Source organism: Xenopus tropicalis, chromosome 4 (assembly GCF_000004195.4).
Source record: "Xenopus tropicalis strain Nigerian chromosome 4, UCB_Xtro_10.0, whole genome shotgun sequence".
NCBI classification, from domain to species: Eukaryota; Metazoa; Chordata; class Amphibia; order Anura; family Pipidae; genus Xenopus; species Xenopus tropicalis.
Window position 1 is genome coordinate 144,752,691 of NC_030680.2, and position 13,976 is coordinate 144,766,666.

Below are 13,976 nucleotides of genomic sequence, written 5' to 3' on the forward strand. Positions count from 1 at the left end.
ATTAGCTGTAATTTATTACTAAAGCCGGGCTAAGGAGGTGTCCGTGATGGCATTTAAGCTGCTGTTCCATGGAAGGGAAGTCTCTAATTCTGATTTATGTGCCTTTCTAAAGCTTCCCAAAAAGCAGTGTGATGATATTGGAATTCTGCCACACTATTCATACTTCTGTAGCAATACCAACCTGAAAGGTAGCTCCATAATGTGTAAATGGGAGGGACGGAAGGCACTATATTTATGAAAGTCGGAGGTAGTCAGACTTTTTAGTTTGAAGTGCCAAGTTCCAGCCTTTGACAGGGCTCCATTTGATAGTCCAAACCTTGGTCAGGCCCCCCGATAGCTCATAAAATAGGTATAGAAAGAAAATATTGTGTCTTATTGGAGTATCAGTCTCAGCCATAGTTCCAAAACTATCATGGACAGCCATTTCATATAGACCCCAAATCTCACCTCAACTGTCCTTCAAGCTGAGCTTACAGGTGTATCTAGGAGACTAAATGGCTATCCTTCCTAACTGTCACCTCAACTGGCCTTTAGGCTGAGCTTTCAGGTGTATCTAGGAGACTAAATGGCTATCCTTCCTAACTTTCACCTCAACTCGCCTTTTGGCCTTTAGGCTGAGCTTTCAGGTGTATCTAGGAGACTAAATGGCTATCCTTTCTAACTGTCACCTCAACTGGCCTTTAGGCTGAGCTTTCAGGTGTATCAAGGAGACTAAATGGCTATCCTTCCTAACTTTCCCCCTTAACTCGCCTTTTGGCCTTTAGGCTGAGCTTTCAGGTGTATCTAGGAGACTAAATGGCTATCCTTCCTAACTTTTACCTCAACTGTCCTTTAGGCTAAACTTTCAGGTGTATCTAGGAGATTAAATGGCTATCCTTCCTAACTTTCACCTAAATTGGCCTTTAGGCTGAGCTTTCAGGTGTATCTAGGGGACTAAATGGCTTTCCTTCCTAACTTTCACCTCAACTGGCCTTTAGGCTGAGCTTTCAGGTGTATCTAGGAGATTAAATGGATATCCTTCCTAACTTTCACCTTTAGGCTGAGCTTTCAGGTATATCTACGAGACTAAATGGCTATCCTTCCTAACTTTCACCTAAACTGGCCTTTAGGCTGAGCTTTCAGGTGTATCTAGGAGATTAAATGGATATCCTTCCTAACTTTCACCTTTAGGCTGAGCTTTCAGGTATATCTACGAGACTAAATGGCTATCCTTCCTAACTTTCACCTCAACTGGCCTTTAGGCTGAGCTTTCAGGTGTATCTAGGAGATTAAATGGATATCCTTCCTAACTTTCACCTTTAGGCTGAGCTTTCAGGTGTATCTACGAGACTAAATGGCTATCCTTCCTAACTTTCACCTAAACTGGCCTTTAGGCTGAGCTTTCAGGTGTATCTAGGGCTTCTGAACCTCCAAACTTGTACAGTAAGATTAATATATTAAATAAAGCATTTCTAGCCATATTCATTAAGGCTTTACTCCTTCTTAGAGGCTGTATCCTCTTTCAGAATTACACCTTTGTTGCTTGCTTTAAATACAAGGATATATAGATCTCCCTACAGATGTTTCCATGGAGGAGAACTGTGACCAATCTTATCACATAACAATCTGATCTGTTGACCATATGCCGGTAGCCATAGCAAAGGCATAATTAATCAGCCTCACATTGCCTTTTTTAGGATTCACAAATTAGGATCTGATTGCTGCCCTAGGGAAAGGAACTATAATTTAGATTTAAAGTAGTATTTGATTAGTGCTTTACAAGGGTCTACTTCTGACTGCCACAGTGATTGGCTTAGTCAGTGCTGCCCGACCTATTACATGCAGTGGGACAATTATTTAGTGTGTATCATGTTTTGAGGGCCAGATTAAATTAAAATAATGTCATACAAAGAAGCCTATGGATACTGGGGGCCATAAAAATCCTTTTGGAGGGCCACATCTGGCCCACGGACCTCCAGTTAAATGGCACCGGTCTAAGAGAATGTCTCTGCACTAGAAAGACAGGGTTTTGGTTGCTTTTTCACAGTTTCTGTGTCGGCTCCTTGTGGCCTTGGCTAAGTCCTGCCCTGGATTTAGAGTGTTTACTTCTCAAAATACCCAAGCATGGGCCTGCAATTGGGGCCAATCTGTACAATTCGGACCAATAAGTATCACTACATTCTGCACTGCTCTACATGCCACTAGTACAGGTATGGGACCTGTTATCCAGAATGCTCTGGACCTGGGGTTTTCTGCATAAGGGATCTTTCCGTAATTTGGATCTCCATAACTTAAGTCTGCTAAAAATAATTTAAATATTGAACAAACCCAATAGGCTTGTTTAGTTGGGATCAAGTACAAGGTACTGTTTTATTATTACAGAGAAAAGGGAATCATTTAACCATTAAATAAACCCAATAGGGCTGTTCTGCCCCAATAAGGGGTAATTATATCTTAGTTGGGATCAAGTACAGGTACTGTTTTATTATTACAGAGAAAAGGGAATCATTTAACCATTAAATAAACCCAATAGGGCTGTTCTGCCCCCAATAAGGGGTAATTATATCTTAGTTGGGATCAAGTACAGGTACTGTTTTATTATTACAGAGAAAAGGGAATCATTTAACCATTAAATAAACCCAATAGGGCTGTTCTGCCCCCAATAAGGGGTAATTATATCTTAGTTGGGATCAAGTACAGGTACTGTTTTATTATTACAGAGAAAAGGGAATCATTTAACCATTAAATAAACCCAATAGGGCTGTTCTGCCCCCAATAAGGGGTAATTATATCTTAGTTGGGATCAAGTACAGGTACTGTTTTATTATTACAGAGGAAAGGGAATCATTTAACCATTAAATAAACCCAATAGGACTGTTCTGCCCCCAATAAGGGGTAATTATATCTTAGTTGGGATCAAGTACAGGTACTGTTTTATTATTACAGAGAAAAGGGAATCATTTAACCATTAAATAAACCCAATAGGGCTGTTCTGCCCCCAATAAGGGGTAATTATATCTTAGTTGGGATCAAGTACAAGGTACTGTTTTATTATTACAGAGAAAAAGGAAATATCTTTTTTAAAAATTAGAATTATTTGCTTATAATGGAGTCTATGGGATATGGCCTTTCTGTAATTCGGAACTTTCTGGATAACTGGTTTCCGGATAAGGGATCCCATACCTGTATTGAATAATGGAAATGTCCACTTTAACCCTGAGCTTAAACCCTGGGCTACTGGGCACCAATATGCTGGCCCACTGAGCTTACAATCTATATTTGCTGCTTTTAGACAGTTGCTATGTGTTTTAGACACCCCAAGCCATTTGTTGAGTGCCCCAATGAACACTTCCATGACCTGTATACAAAGTAATATAATATTTAAGCACTGCTCAATGCAGCCACCATTCCAGCCTTGGCTCCCAGTAGTGCAGCCTTACGGAAATGATTATGCCTATTAAATGCCCCCTTATACTACCAAGCATATAAAGAATTTACAGACTAATATCTGCACTAAAAATTCTCATTTTAAGGTTTTATCTCCCCTTTTACTGCTTTGACACCAAGGCACTAAGAGCTGATTTAACAAGTGCAATGGGTTAACTGCTTCCCATGTTGTCTAATCAACCCTCTTTTTAAAGTTTGTTACAGGCAATAAAAGGGGCCATAATCCTTTGCTGTATCTCGTATTTCCTCTGTGCCTGCCAGCAGGGGGCCCCCTGAGCACCGTGTTCCAGGACTGATCAAAGGGCAGACAAAACTTGGGCTCCCCGTCTGATCCTAATACTTTTATAGCTTTATCAGCTCTGGTGAATATGAGGATTGGCAATGTCTGTAATTGCACCAATAAAAAAAAAACACTTATTTGGCTGAAATAGCTGAGCATGTGCTAATCTGCCTTTCTACTGAGCTGTGGCCCCGGCAGGCAAAGAGGATTCTTGGAGCACAGCTGTTGTGGCTTAAACCTTGGGATTCCACTGTCACTCCCCGCTGTGGGGCACGACTGTAATTACATTTCTACTAATAATAACGCCAAGTGGCCACAAACAGTTTCAGGGTCCATAGAAAGGGAACTGGATCAGATTCTGCAAAAAAAAAAAAAGTTAAGTATATTGCCATGAATGAAGGTGACACACAGTTTAAAGGGTAACTGAGTGCGCGGCCTTTTTGAAATATGAGGAGTCAGATGGTCTGGGATCAGTTGGCTCAAAGCCAAAACCTTAGGTGGGCATATCGGGCGAAGATCTGCTAATTTGGCGGCCTCTTAACGTGTATGACCACCTTAAGGCTGGCTTGACCAATCACTTTGCTAAAGGTGCCCATACACAGTCCGATAGTAGCTGTAGATATGGGTCCCTTAGACAGATTCGGCAACTAATTGGCCCGTGTATGGGCACTCCCGACAGGCCTGCCCGACCGATATCTGGCCTGAAATTGGGCAGATCTCAATCGGGCAGGTTAGAAAATCTCGTTGGATCGGGGACCGCATTGGCTCGTTGATGCGGTCCCTGGACTGCCTTTTCCTATACCCGTCGTTATAATTCGATCGTTTGGCCCCAGGGCTAAACGATCGAATTACCCTAAATTCCCCCGATATCGCTCAAACGAGCGCATCTTATGGTGTATGGGGACCTTAATAATACTGCTTGTTGGCCAATGACACAGGTCGTATATGGGGGGTGATATGACCATGACCTTCTTGGACCACCCTAACAGTCTGTTCTGCTGAAACAACTGATCGGATCTGTGCAATTAGGTTATTTGAGTATGTGTCTAGATTTTAATACCAATTATGCAGATCCATCAGATTGTAAGCTCTTTTGGGCAGGGCTCTCTCCACCTCTTGTATCGGTTACTGATTGCTTTATATGTTACTCCTTGTAGAGTGTAAGCTCTTTTGGGCAGGGCTCTCTTCCCCTCCTGTATCGGTTACTGATTGCTTTATATGTTACTCTGTATGTCCAATGTATGTAACCCACTTATTGTACAGCGCTGCGGGATATGTTGGCGCTTTATAAATAAATGTTAATAATAATATAGGTGGCTGTGGGTGGAATGGGTGGCTATAGATTGTAAGCTCTTTTGGGCAGGGCTCCCTTCACCTCTTGTATCGGTTATTGATTGCTTTGTATGTTACTCTGTATGTCCAATGTATGAAACCCACTTATAAATAAATGTTAATAATAATATATAATAATATTAGCCCATGCATCTTGAATGTTAGCCCATGTTCGGCCAATGAGTTTATCTGGCTAAAACATGGCATTTGTGTACATTTTTACAGTACAGAATTACTGTACTGTAGTAGTTTGGGTCAGGGATATCAAATCTTCCAGCTAGAGTGTAAGCTCTTAATCTTTGTATCTATATATTTGTGTCATGCCCATTCCCACACCTTGTGTCTCAACCCTTTCCCCTTGTAGATTGTAAGCTCTTTTGGGCAGGGCTCTCTTCACCTCTTGTATCGGTTATTGATTGCTTTATATGTTACTCTGTATGCCCAATGTATGTAACCCACTTATTGTACAGCCCTGCGGGATATGTTGGCGCTTTATAAATAGATGTTAATAATAATAATAATAATGTATGTATGTATGTATATCTTTATTTATAAAGCGCTACTTATGTACGCAGAATACATTAATACAAACAGGGTGTTAATAAGATAATAGATAAATACAAAGTATAATAATAAATACAGCAGCAATAAGTTAAGAGTCGAGGACACAAGAGGAAGGAGGTCCCTGCCCCATAGAGCTTACAATCTATATAACATAGATAAATAATAATAACTTTATATGTTTCCCTTTTCTGTACTAATAGGGGCAGATTAATCAAAATGTGAGTTTAGAGCTAAATACAAATAAACTCACCCACATTCTATTTATTCCTATGGCATTTTTAGAAGCATATTTATCAAATGGTGAGTTCTAACTTTCACCCATTGATAAATACACTTCTAAAAATCCCATAGGAATGAATAGAACGTGGGTGAGTGTTTTTGTATTACGCTCTAAACTCACATTTTGATAACTCTGCCCCTTAATGTATATTAATGTATATAAAGAGAGACATGCTACATAAATACACAAAAGGGTTCGGGGACTTATAGTTCAACAGCAGCTGGACAGCTATAGGCAGAGTATTATACACTGGGGAAGGTGTTAATGTACACAAATGCCATGTTTTAGCCAGATAAACTCATTGGCCGAACATGGGCTAACATTCAAGATGCATGGGCTAATGTTCATTATTATATATTATATTATTATTATTATTATTAACATTTATTTATAAAGCGCCAACATATTCCGCAGTGCTGTACAATAAGTGGGTTTCAGACATTAGCTACAACTAACTACAGCTACATCAGTAGCTGAATGGCTTTAGGTAGGACACCCTTTCTTTTCTGCCAGTTCCCTGCATCGTATGGAGCAAAGGGGTTACAATTATATTTAGCACCTCTATCCGAGTTATGGAGAGTATTTGGTCAGCTACCAAACTGCTGGGAGTTCCTGCAGTAAAATAAAAAATGAGCCTCTTTACTGCCTTTGCCAAATGTTTATTACAAATAGAAGCCAAAGCGGTTTTTGTTTGTGTTTAACGCCCTGGGGGGCAGGGAAGTGGGGGCTATTGATTTGTTAGGAAAGTCTGATTTACATGTAAATGAATGATATGAGCCGGGGGGGGGGGGGGGGGCCAGTGACAATTGAGAGTGTCCCAGAGCCGACTCTCACTTGCTGACATCACTGGGAGGCATTAGTATTCCGGAGATGGGAAGGCTGCTACAGAATAGGATCCTGACTCACACAGCGAGCTGGCAATTAAACTTCATGGGGCTGAATATTTCCTTTACAAGATCTTGGAGAGCAAATTGGACCTAACGTTGCCTTTGCTACAAAGGGGCCATTTGGAAGAGAGCTTTGAGCCCAGGGGTGTGCTGGATTTGAAAAAAGGGGGGTGAACAAAAAAAAAAAAAAGGCAAAACAAAGCTGTGGTTCTGAAAGAGACCCTTTAAACAGCACAGCCTTCTCCAAAGAGGGCAGGAATCACTCTCTACTGCTGATGCTTCTCAACAGAACACATTCGCTTCCAGCCAGCACAATGCTCGGTGTGCGGGGCTGCTTGGAGAGGCTTTGACTAAAGCCGGCTGCTCATTTCAACTGTCCCTGGGTCTGTCATGCTGGGAGAGCAGAGGTAACCCCCTTGTGTCCCCTGTGCACAGCCGAGATGTTTGTTGTGCCGGCAACATGGAAAAGAGAATCAAACTGTAAAAACTAAGGAGCTTGAGGATCTGGCAGCTACTCCCTGCAACCTGGGGTCTTCAGCCGGACTGGGAATAGGTAGGAACTCAGCCTGAAACCTTCATGCATATAGCAGGCATACATATATATATATGTATTTATGTATAACTTTATTTATAAAGCACCACAAGGGTACGCAGCGCTGTACAAGCTTACTAGATATGGCTTTTAATGCTATTTATATGATATTAATATGATACAGATTAAGCCATAGACATTGTATCCAAATACCTAGATAGGTTACGTTTATAGGGTGTCACCTATGTATAGTTTTATATATAGAGTGCTACGCAATTGCTATGCCATTGTCACTGTAGATGGGTCTGCAGCACCCACTTTTCTATTTCCTCCACCACCACCACCCCCCCAGAGTCCATTATTTTTAGAGAGTTACGGCAATTAGTCTTTTGCTAGAAGCAGCTGCCGGGCTCATCGGAATGACCCATGCCTGTGTACAGATACTAATCCACTTACTCCTTCCTTTTGTATGAAGGATTTGGATCTGTGTTAGTGGCCAACTGAGCCTTCATTAACCACAGTGGATTAGAGCCGGTAGAGAAATAAGTGATTCATTATTCAAGGCAGATGCCATGTCCCCCCCCCACGATTGTTTATATGGAGAAGCTTCTGCATATTTCATTTATTTCTGACTGCCGTTCCAGACAGATCATTTAGCACTTTATTATTTAAAATGCGTCGTTCCATTTGTAATTGGAAAGTCTCTCTAATTGGCAGGAACACGCACTGTAGGTCCTTGCAAAAGAAACTGCTATTGTAATTAAGATCATTATCAATTTAAACATCTTATTATTATCAGATGCACGTTCTTTATTTTTTTCACACATATGAGGGGGTCTCAAAATTTTTCTGATGAGACCACCTGCCAGCTGTCCCTAAATTGCTGTATAATAAGCTTTTTTCCTCAAACGTTAGGAGGTTTAATGACTGCCGTTAATTGATTTCTGTGCTTTACAAGCCTGTATTTTCATTCACGCGCAATGTTGTATAGTGCAATGGTATTTAATATTGGCAGGTTCCCATTTGCACATTACCAAGTTTGATACATTTCTCATGGTCCCTATACCCTGCTGGGATATATGGCTTATTAGCAAGCCTTGAATGAGGCTTAATGTTGACTTGTGGGTACTCAAACTATCTAGAATACCCTGGGTTATTCTGCTAATGTAGCATAATTGCTATAAAATCCATGCCTCCGGGACACTAAAAAGCTTATAAAAAAGCAAAGGGCGAGATCCACCCACATAGAACTGCATAGCCGTAAGGCTCATTTAACTTGTGTAGGGTCTTTACGTGGAAGATGAGCTTGATGGTAGATGGAAAACAGAAGGAATCCAGTTGGAATCCCGCTTGAGAGGAGGAAATGTCTCCCATGTGTTCAAATGATTTAAAGAAAAAACAACGAAAGGGAACTCTTTAATATAATATGTGACCAATTATAGGGGGCAATTTGCTGATCAAACGATAACCTGCATATGGAAGGCCACACTGGCATCTACGTGACTTCAGGGATCCCCTGCCGAGAGAATAGAAAGCATGCACATTCTCACTCGGCTGTCTGCTTCCAATCATTCTACCGATAAGATCCAATCATGTATTCCAGCCTTCTGTTGTCACTTGGCTTCAGCGGAGTTGGCACCGGCGTGTCCCTGAGAGAGAATTCTCAGTTCTAATCACATCTCCAGCTAATAGAAACAACGTGTAGGCATAAGGCATCTATATCTACTCATGGTAGTGTTTCTGTGATAGAACTTGCCTGATTGAGATTGCCTCAAGTCAAGATGAAGTCAATTGTCTTCTTCTTTCAATACCTTGGAAGGGAATATTCTCTTCTCCCTAATGAATATCCTATTGAACATTTGGTAAAACAATGAGCGTCCAAATGGCCCTGCTGTAGAGAGGGTTCCCATGATAGATTGGCCAACACCTTATTAAATTCACTCTCTACAGTATATCATTAATGCACCGTGCCGTAAAACCTTATTGCCTGTAACGAGTGAATAATGCTCCGGGCCGTCTCCACGCACCTTTGTAAATTAAAGTCCCCAGACAGAACTTATGCAACGTTTATTTATGAAAACATTTAAGTTGCTGTCATTTTTAATCCATCTTATTTCTATTATAGCATGATAGGTTCATGAATTGTTGAATTGCTCCCCAATGGCTGTGCTAATGGCCAAGCTCCGTGCACATAGATTAAAAGTATTTCATTTCCAGGATGCACAGGCACTATAATATCAATATGGAGCGTAATGTTATGAGGATATTATTTCTGCATTGGGAGCAGTTGACTAAGGCAATGTTGTGCACAGCTACGGGTTGCGTTTGGCACCTTATATTTTTACCGGGTCTTCAATATCTTGGAATCTCATAAAGCAAAACCCAATAAATATTAGAAGGTCAGGTCATGTCCATAATGTGTTTCCGTTATGGATAATTGGTGACTTGTTTATATCACTTAAGTAATAGGAACTACTCGTTACAGAGTGGTGATTCTGCCTAATGAGGTCAGGTTCTTTCATTCTTCTGCATGGACTCTCTCTCACTCTGGTTTGTTCAGTCTGGTTCCCCCAAATAATGAGCAGAATGTTCCAGTTTTAGAACTATCAAATCATTGTTTCTTGGAATCAGTTGAGGGCTTAAATGCGTAGTACCAGGGCTGTTTGTGGGGAAGGGCAGAAAGAGTATTTGCCCAATGAAGTCAAAATGTAGATACAAATACAAAGGACATAATATATTGTGTTGCATTTGGTCATTATTTATAGGATATACACCAGGATATCCATCCTGCTCCCCCGAGCTCTTGTTAAACTGACAGTCCCAGCCAAAGGGAGTTGTAGTTATGCATGTTGGGCATACTCGAGTGTTGGCTTGCTATGGGGATCTCTGTATAACCAAGTTGCCGAATGAACTAAAGAATATAAATCCCAAAAGGAATTCATGTATAATGCAAAGTGATTGCGTATCTAGGGAACCGTTATCCGTTTTGTTCTTGCTAGGTCGTAAAAACAACTTTAATCACATTATGTTTCGCTATATTGATGATATAAGTTAAAGAATGCTTTATGCATAGAAGCAATGGATATGCCAAACGCTCTGGTCATGTCTCGCAATCTGGTTTTCGGCCACCGCATTCCACAGGAACTGTAACGTGACTCGCCCATGACCTGCTCTCTGCAAAAGCCCAAACCCCTTCTCCTTATTAATACTCCTTCATCTCTCAGCAGCTTTTGACACCAGCGATCACCCTTTCCTCCTCTTGATTCTCTTGGCCTTTGTGCCCTATGCTGGTTTTCTCTTATCTATTACATTGCTCTTCCATGTCTCCTGCAGTGGAACGTCATCTTCTCCCTTTAACTCTTTCTGTTGGGGTTCCTCAAGGCTCTGTCCTAGGTCCCCTTTTATTCTCTTTCTATACTCCCTTTGCAAACTCGTTAACTGATGTGGTTTCAGATACCCCCACTATACTCATAATACTCAAATGTATATCTCCTTTCCTAATCTCAAGCCAACCCAGATCAGTTTTTGTTTGTCAGCCATTTCTGTGTGGATGCCCAGGCACTGCTGTAAATAAAACTTGTCACCCCCTTTCCCCAGGTCCAGTACCTTGGGGTTATTTTTGATTCTGCCCTCTCCTTCACTTCTCCGTCCAATCAATAACTAAATGATGTCACTTTCACCTATGGAATAATTCTAAAATACAAGCATTCATCACAGAAGACGCCAACAAAATTAAATTTTACTCTCTCATCATGTCACATATTGACTGCTGCAACACTCTATTGATTGGTTTTCTCCTCCAGAGACTGTCACCACTCTAGCCCATAATAAATGTTGCTGCCAGGCTCATACGCCTCCCCAGCCACCCTTCTTCTGCCATGTTGCATACGCCGCTTGTGGTTAGAGGGCATTGTGGGGGCTTTTTAATCAGAGGGTAGACCGGGAGGCATGAGAATTACAACTTCCCTGTGCCTTGTACAGTTGCATTGGGATAGAACAGAAACTGGTAGGCGTTTTGGGCTATTTGTTTATAGTTTTTGTGGAAGAATTCTAGTGATCCAACAGGCCCTTGGGTCATTTTTAAACATAACTTAATTGTGATTACATACTCAAAATCATTAGCCCCAATGCAGCCCATTTTTGGAATTTAAAAACATTCAAAAGAAAGCACTATTTAAGCCAATCAGGGCCACTCTCAGTCATTTTGTTGCCCTACGTGACACAAGAGCAGACGTTCCTTTGAAGTTCTCGATGTCACAGGACAGTTTTGTTGGAGTTCTGGTGCCATGTGTCTTATTTTTAAGAGGCTTGGAATTCCTATCTCTGTTGGGAAGGTTATCCTTCGGCAGCTAAATGTCTTTCTAGGACGTGGGGCATAACATTGAGTAAATGAGATGACATTTCCCCCCCCCCCCCCACATGGGCTACTGTAGCTGTCGTGAAACCAATTTTTCAGCTTGTTTCAAGGCATTTAATGAAGAGCTTGTGTGACACATTCGATTTAGCCAGAATTTGACTGTGATGATATGAGCTCCCCAGACACATACGCCATCAGCCAATTATCTGCTTAGTGATCAACATCCCTTGGGATATTATTAGTGATATCCAAGGTGCCCGCCTGTCTACCTGCTCCCATCTTTCCCAACTAGCCCCTTTTTTAATGTTTTATTTACAGGATATTGCTAACACATATTCCTCAGTGCTTTTCAGTGACTGCAATCAGTTAACTGTAAATATAAAGGAGACCATACACGGAAACATTTAAGCTGCCGATTTGAGTCCTTCAGACTGATTCAACAGCTTATCTGCCTGTGTAATGGGACCCCCAATTGGCCTACCCAACCGTTACCTGCCCGAAAATTGACCAGGTGTCGATCGGGATGTTTGATTTTCCCTTTGTATCGGGGACCGCATTGCCTCATTGAGGTAGTCCTTGCTCTGACAGCTCCTATTCCCATTGTTTTACTCTTGAGGGCCAAACCATTGGATTACTTCAGTGGAAAGATCCACTCATTTGGTGACCTCGCCAGTTAAGCGAATCTTACCATGTATGCTCAGCGTGACTCTAGGGCCTGGCGCAATCCATGGATAACCTCCCATAGAGTTAAGGTGCCCATACACGGGCCCATTCTAGCTGCTGATATTGGACCAATTCGGCAGCTAATCAGCCCGTGTATGAGCACTACCGACGGGGCTGCCCGACCAGAATCGGCCAGATCTCAATCGGGCAGGTTTAAAAATCTAGTCGGATCGGGGACCGCATTGTCTCGTTGATGCGGTCCACAGACCAACTTTGCCTATACCTGTAGTTATAATTTGAATTAGCCTGGATTCTCCCGATATCGCCCACCCGTAGGTGGGGAATATCGGGAGAAGGTCCTCTCGCTTAGCGACATCGCCAAGCGAGCAGATCTTAAGGTGTATGGGGACCTTAAGAGTATAGTTGGGTCAGACACCTAACCCTAGTCCTAGCAGTAGAGGGCAGATTTATATCTATATATAATTAGTCATATATGTGAGTTGCATGGGAATCCCATTTCCAAAGGATCATAGAGTCAGCATCTTATTTGCTGCGACAACAGAAAATCTGGTTAGGCCTAAATTTCCTTCACTCATCACTTGAGAACATATCATTATCCAGGGAACATATGAGTCCTAGTCCCAGTCAGAATGAAATTTATTAATCTGTCATTGTGCTGTAGCCCTGGGTAGTTATTTCATTTGCTGCTCACATGCTAGCACTAGTTTGTCGTCTTTTGCCTGTGATAATACAGTTCCAGCAGGGAAAATGAATAGCCAATATACTGTAAAGCATCTAGTCCAACCGTGTATTTTAATATCCCATTATGTGTTCATAGAACTAATAGATACATAGTTCATCAACAAACACAGTATCGTTCAGTAGTAAATCATCCTATGGCTAAACGATATGCAAAACTAATGAGAGGATCACCAAAGAACTTGATACCTGCAGATACAGAAATAGCCACACATTGGCCAATAGGGCCATGCAATTCTGTTGTTTTCCACTCCTTTCCATCATCTTAGGTCCATATGTTGGGCCTCTAAAGGAGTGACTTGACTGATGGAATGGTGTTCTGCAGATGATTGTTCAAAAGGCCCAAGAAGATTGGGCGAGGTGTAAAGGTGGCCATACACGTGAAGATCCGCACACTTGGCGAGGTCGCCAAGCGAGCAGATCTTCTCCCAATATCCCCACCTACGGGTGGGCGATATTGGGGAACATGTAGGCTAATTTGATCGTTTGGCCCTGGGGCCAAATGATTGAATTATAATGGCGGCAATGGGGCAGTCAGTTCGGGGACCACATCAACGAGCCGATGCGGTCCCTATTCGACTAAATATTTTAACCTGTCCGATCGATATCTGGCCAATTTCAGGCCAGATATCAGTTGGGTATGGCTGTCATTTCTGCCCCTACACGGGGCGATAAGCTGCCGAAGGGGCCGATATCGACAGCTACAATCGGCCCGTGTATGGCCACCTTAAGGGATCATCATGGCAATTCACTTCTCTATAGCTTTCAAAAGAGAGATTTGTAGCGATTAAACTGTCAACAAATTGGCCAGTATGTGGCCAACATAGTAAATTGGTTGAAAAAATATATCCATCAGAGCCTCATAAATGCAATTTTCCAAAATGTCCACCTTGCTC

At 41.8% G+C, this 13,976-nt stretch overlaps 1 protein-coding gene across 3 annotated transcripts in view; it reads left to right on the plus strand.

Annotated features, from left to right (window-relative positions):
• Positions 1-13,976, plus strand: part of prickle2 (prickle planar cell polarity protein 2) — a 231,664-nt gene that overhangs the window by 129,410 nt on the left and 88,278 nt on the right. The window contains exon 1 of one of the 3 annotated variants that reach the window (XM_012961768.3): positions 6,728-7,322. The exons of the other annotated variants lie outside the window; for them this stretch is intronic. The gene's annotated coding sequence lies outside the window, so the exon portion shown is untranslated. Of the gene's footprint in view, positions 1-6,727; positions 7,323-13,976 lie in introns of those variants that run through there. 3 annotated transcript variants of the gene reach the window in all.